General features: G+C 39.9%; 1 long non-coding RNA gene across 1 annotated transcript; it reads left to right on the top strand.

Moving 5' to 3' along the window:
• Positions 1-3,633: 3,633 nt before the first annotated feature.
• Positions 3,634-5,974, top strand: LOC138877013 (uncharacterized). Its single transcript, XR_011402328.1, has 2 exons — positions 3,634-3,954; positions 5,676-5,974. It is a non-coding gene; the product is annotated as an uncharacterized lncRNA (long non-coding RNA).
• Positions 5,975-6,416: the final 442 nt, after the last annotated feature.

Here is a 6,416-nt window from a genome sequence, read left to right as displayed (position 1 = left end):
AATCAGATAATCAAGCCGAATATAACAGTTGAGCGACCGTGCTAGAACCACGGAACTCGGGAATGCCTAACACCTTCTCCCGGGTTAACAGAATTCCTTATCCGGATTTCTGGTACGCAGACTATAATATAGAGTCATTATTTTCCTCGATTAGGGATTAAAATTGGTGACTTGGGACACCCTAAATCTCCAAAGTGGCGACTCTGAAATAATTAAACCAATCCCGTTTTGATTGTCCTTTAATTGGAAAAAACTCCCCTGCGCCCCGCGGGCGCGGAAAAAGAAGGTGCGACATCTACCGCTCGCAGAGTTTGCTTATAACAACAACTACCAGTCGAGTATTCAGATGGATCCATATGAGGTTTTGTATAGGAGGCGGTGTAGATCTCCAGTTGGTTGGTTTGAGCCAGATGAAGCTAGGCTATTGGGTACAGACTTGGTGCAGGAGGCTTTAGAAAATGTGAAGGTAATTCAGGAGAGGCTTCGTATAGCGCAGTCGAGACAAAAGAGTTATGCTTATAGGAAGGTTCAGGATGTGTCCTACATGGTTGGTGAGAAGGTTCTGTTGAAGGTTTCACCCATAAAGGGTGTTATGAGATTTGGGAAGAAGGGTAAATTGAGTCCTCGATTCATTGGGCCTTTTAATGTGCTTCGAAAGATTGGGGAGGTGGCTTATGAGCTTTCTTTGCCACCCAGCTTGTCGAGTGTGCATCCGATATTTCATGTTTCTATGCTCCGGAAGTATATTGGGGATTCGTCTCATGTTTTGGATTTCAGCACGGTTCAGTTAGATGATGATTTGACTTATGATGTGGAGCCAATAGCTATTTTGGAGCGTCAAGTTCGAAAGTTGAGGTCAAAGGATATAGCTTCAGTGAAAGTGTAGTGGAGAGGTCGGCCCATGGAGGAGGCTACCTGGGAAACCGTGCGGGAGATGCGGAGCAAATATCCTCACCCATTTGAGGCTACAGGTATGTTTCTTGGCCCGTTCGTGGATGAATGTTTGTTTAAGAGGGGGAGGATGTAACGACCCAGCGGGTCGTTTCATGAGTTACCGCTCCATTTCCCCCATTTCTACTTATTATTTCCTTGTTCAGCTGTATTTTGTGTTATCAGGTTGGTTGGCTCGGGTTCGGAGAGGTTTTGGTAAGGTTTGAGACACTTAGCCTCTTTTGAGTAAGCTTAAGTTGGAAAAGTTAACCAAATGTTGACTTATGTGTTAAACGGCTCGGATGTGAATTTTGATGGTTTGGATAGCTTCGAGAGGTGATTTGGGACTTAGGAACGTGATCGGAATGTGTTTTGGAGTTCCGAATTGGATTTAGGCTTGAATTGGCGAAATTGGAATTTTGGCGTTTTCCGATTGGTAGGTGAGATTTTTATATATGGGCTGGAATGGAATTCTGGGAGTTGCAGTAGGTTCGTTGTGTCATTTGGGATGTGTGTGCAAAATTTCATGTCATTCGGACGTAGTTTGATAGACTTTTTGATCGAAAGCGGAATTTGGAAGATTTTGGAATTCTTAGGCTTGAATCTGATGCAAATTTGGTGTTTTGATATTGTTTTGAGTGTTCCGAAGGTTTGAACAAGTTTTAATGATGTTATGGGTCATGTTGGCATGTTTGGTTGAGGACCCTAGGGCCTCGGGTGAGTTTCGGGTGGTTAAACGGACCAAAATGCATAGTGAGAAGTTATAGATTTTTGGCTTCAGTTTTTGCGGGTTTTTCTTCTTCGCGATCGCGCAGGGAGTCTCGCGATCGCATAGAGCTTTGAAGGGGGCAGTTCAGGATGTGCTTCGCGATCGCGTAACTTGAGTCGCGATCGCATGAGTTGGGCAAGTTATGAATCGCGAACGCGTGGCTCTATTCGCGATCGCGTAGGTGTAAGGTCCTGTGCATTGCGTTCGCGTTGGTTTATCCGCGCTTGCGTAGAGTAAATTTGGGGTTTGGGAAGAAGTGCTTCGTGATAGCAATGAGGGTCCCACGATCGCGATTAAGGAAATTTAAAATCTGGGCAGAATGTTTAAAAGACCCATTTCCGCGATTTTGGATCTAAGTTCCTACATTTTTGGGCGATTTTGAGGCTTTTTGAAGGGGATTGAATAGGGAATCAAGGGGGAACAGTTGGAAGTAAGATTTATGGTCTTAATACTCAATCATAATATGATTTCTACCTAATTAATCATGGAATTTGTAGAATTTAAGCCTAAATATTGAAGAACTAGGGCTTGTAATTAGAGACCTAGAATTTGGGATTTGAGGGGGTCGTTTATGGTTGGATTTTGGTGCTTTTGATATGAATGAACCCGGGGAGTGATAAGGAGTCTATTGATGTAATTTTTATCGGATTCCGATACGTGGGCCCAGGGGTCGGGTTTGGCCAATTTCGAGATTTGTGTTGTAATTTGATTTTTTTCGAGTAGGCTTTGTTCCCTTAGCATATTTCGATGGTTTTGCACTTATTTTGGTCAGATTTGGAGCATCCAGAGACCGATTCGAGAGGCAAAGGCATCGCGGGCTAGAGTTTAGACCGGATAGAGGTGAGTAATGATTGTAAATGTTGTCCTGAGGGTATGAAACCTTGGATTTTACATCGTTGTGCTGTATTGAGGTGGCGCACATGCTAGATGACGAGCGTGGGGTCGTGCACCGTTGGGGATTGTGACTTAGTCCATCCCGAATGACTGTTTTACTGCATATTCAATTGAAAACTGTTTGCTATCATTATATTTTGGGCTGAATGCCATATTTGGGCCTCGTGCCAACTGTTTTGGACCCTTAGGGGATTTTTACTGCTATTTCCTCACTGTTTTGGACCCTTAGGAGATTTTTACTACTATTTCCTTACTGTTTTGACTTTATATCTGTACTCAGTCATGCTATATTATACTATTTTCATAACTCAGCTATGTTTACTATGTTTTAACACTTTAAATGATATTTTGGGCTGAGCATCATATTTTTACTATGCCCGAGTGGCTTTTAGAGATTTCTGACTGAGTAGGACCGATGACCTATGTTGTGAGGATTATTATGGGATCGGGCTGCATGCCGCAGCAGTGTTGTACTGATTATGATTATGAGTGTAGACATGTGATTTTTGACCCTCCCCAAGATTTTTTATATTTTAGCATGCAAATATTTAATTTAAGCCTAATAGCGTTATTTCAACTAATTTTGACTCTTCTACTTTATTTTATTACAAGAAAATGAAAATTACAAAAGAATAGCTTCATTTATATTTTGTAGTCATTTTTAATCTTGAAAAATACCAACAATAGTTTTGTTTTGACGATCAGTCTTAATTTAATAGCTATTTTACTTAAATAGGATTAACTAGTAAATAAGGTCGTATTTTTAGTCTTGTTTACGGTGAGAGAATAAAACTTGGGCTCGAGCAACCCATTTTAGACCTAACCCATAATTCCCAAGCCCATAATTCTTAGGCTCATACCCCTAACCTAATCTCTATCCCTATATATAACCTAATCCCTAAATTGACCTAACCTAAAAAATCTTACTGATCTGCCATTTCTCTAAAAGATCAAAAGGAATATCTGCCAAAAAACATTACAAAAAAGACAAGACAAAAAGCTGACCTAAAAGGAGACTCGAGGACCTAGAAGAAAAGGCTAGCGCACAATACAGGATCAAAAAATGACCCCCTATATTCTCGTCTTCTTCATCCTCTCCCCACCGTCGAGCTTCATCAACAACCATAACACACACACGTACCGAAACCAAAAAAAAAAAAGCAAAAGCTTCGGCCAGAAATTTTGGAGTTCTGAAACAGGGAGTTTGATTGAGTTCTAGTGGTGTCTGGTTTCGAGGTTTTGACTGCCGTTTAAGATTCCGGCGAACTTCGAGACATAATCATTTGTCGTTGCTGTGAAGAATTGTGTATAAGCCATTGCTGTGTAAGCTTGTTTGGATTGTTTGATTCTATGTTCAGCAGGTATGCTCGTTCGAATGAGACTCTTGGTTTGAATGTTATTTTGTTTCTCCATGATTTGACTCCTAACCCCGTTTAGATGTTTCTATTCTGCGATGAGGTTTCATAATTATTAATTATTGCGAATTAGTATGCCTTTCACCTATAATTTGTTGTCGGCATTATCATTAAGTTTGAGACGTGTTGAGTTTACAAAATTTAATGGGTTTAGTTTGGTAATTTCCTCATTATCTATTTGTTTAGAATATTTCAACTTAAAATGAGTTTAATTTCCCTGACTTGTTGCTCCATTAAGATATAATTGTTTGGTACAGTTTGATTTAAATCTTGGAGACTACAAGTATTTGGCCGTATGTTTGGACTGAAAGTTAAAAGTGAATTGAAAATATTTTATTGCTCTCTTAATTACTTACCCGTTAAGAGCATACTTAGGCACGGTTAGTAAATAAATCATCATGACTATGGGTACGGTTCCCGTGACATAGTCATGATACCTAATTCTCAAATTCGGGGGGTACATTTCATGTAACCCGATTATAACCACTTCGAATAATAAAGCCCTTTTGTAATAAGTCGAGGCGTGTCGTGCCAAATAAAATCCCAAAACTCATGGTTCTCACTTAATCAATTTTAACTCTTTAGAAATCGAGATGTGCCATTAGTTGAATTTTTCATGGCCCTCGCAAACTTGAAAGTGCGTAGTTGTTTTAGGCACGCTATTTAAATTAATTTCCTTAAACTCGGGTTTGCATTTCATGTGACCCAACTCCAATTCTCAACAACGTTAAACAAAATGTATCGTGGACCCCGAGTGCATTTCATGTGGCGTGGTTCGAGGCGTGTTTTAAATAACGTTGAATCTTCCTAAAAATGATTAAAAACGGTTAATAAGTTAAAATATACCATAGGCTAAAACATGTATTAAAATCAGATAATAGGCCAATTGTAATAGTTGAGCGACCGTGCTAGAACAACGAAATCCGGGAATGCCTAACACCTTCTCCCGGGTTAACAGAATTCCTTACCCGAATTTCTGTGTTCGCGGACTATAGAACAGAGTCAATCTTTCCTCGATTCGAGATTCTAAACCGGTGACTTGGGACACCATAAATTATCCCAAGTGGCGACTATGATTTTAAATAAATAATCTCATTTTGATTAATGTCACTTTAATTGGAAAAACTTCCTTATATATCCTTTCTTGGGTGTAAAAAGGAAGTGTGACAATGAGGCCGAGGGCCTGAGTTGTACGCCATAAGGTGGCTTGATATGAGGCCGAGAGCCTATTGATTATGCCACGAGATGACTTGATATTGCGCTTGGACCGTAAAGGGTCCCTCCCGGAGTCTGTACACCCCCAGTGAGCGCGGGTACCCAGTGAGATATGTGACATAGCCCGAGGGGCTGAGGTTGTTCCATGTTATTGCCCGAGGGGCTGATTTCTATTGATATGGTGCCCGAGAGGCTGATTTTATGTGTTTACCTTTTCTCATTGTTTTTCATTCACATTTTTAACTTTTAAAAGATATTTTGAAGAGGTATTTACTGAATTGAGGTATTTGTTTTTACAAGTTTTCACTATTTTGTTGCATTGTATTGATTTTATACTGCCTCTTTATAGCATGTTGTTGTGCTTTACGTGATTTCTTATCGCTCAATCTTCATTTATTTTTATTACTCACTGAGTTGGAGTACTCACTTTACTCCCTGCACCATGTGTGCAGATTCAGGAGCTTTAGGTCCCGCCAGTGAGGGTTGATTGCTCCCAGCAGGCTATTCGGAGTCCACTAGGTAGCTGCTCCGCGTTCGCAGCCCAGTGTTTCTCCCTCCTATTCTACTTTCTATTTCTAGTTCTGTAATAGACTGTATAAACTCTTTCAAACTCTTAGACACATGTTTAGATGCTCATGACTGGTGACACCCCGATGTCGGGCTGTGTTGGTTTTTCCGCAAATTGTACTAATTTAGTTTTATTTTGGGATTATTAGCATGTTAATGACTTAAATTGTATTATTATAATTGTTTAAAATGAATTGGGTGTTGTGTCGGCTGGCATTGTCTCACGATAGGCGCCATCGCGACCGGATACGAATTTAGGGTCGTGACAAAATTAAACATGCACACAAGTCTAACAACATCATACGGACTTGCTCGTGCGATCAAATCATGAAAATAACATCTAAAACAATGAATTTACCTCAAAACTCATGGTTTTTCTCAAGAACACTTAAATTTCACTATTCCTCAACCGGACGTTCGAATCACGTCAAATCAACTCCGATTCTCACCAAATTTCACAAATAAGACTTAAATATCATAACAAACCTATATCGAGCTCCGGAACCAAAATACGGGTCCGATACCAGTGGTTTCAAACATTAATTCTTTTCTTTATTTCATTAATAATTCCGCAAAATAATTTCTTTCAAAAATTGATTTCTAAGGTTTGGGACCTCGGAATTAAA

This window comes from Nicotiana sylvestris, chromosome 9 (assembly GCF_000393655.2).
Source record: "Nicotiana sylvestris chromosome 9, ASM39365v2, whole genome shotgun sequence".
Lineage (NCBI taxonomy): Eukaryota > Viridiplantae > Streptophyta > Magnoliopsida > Solanales > Solanaceae > Nicotiana > Nicotiana sylvestris.
Note: the sequence above shows the minus strand (reverse complement) of the source record. Positions and strands in the feature narration are given on the sequence as shown.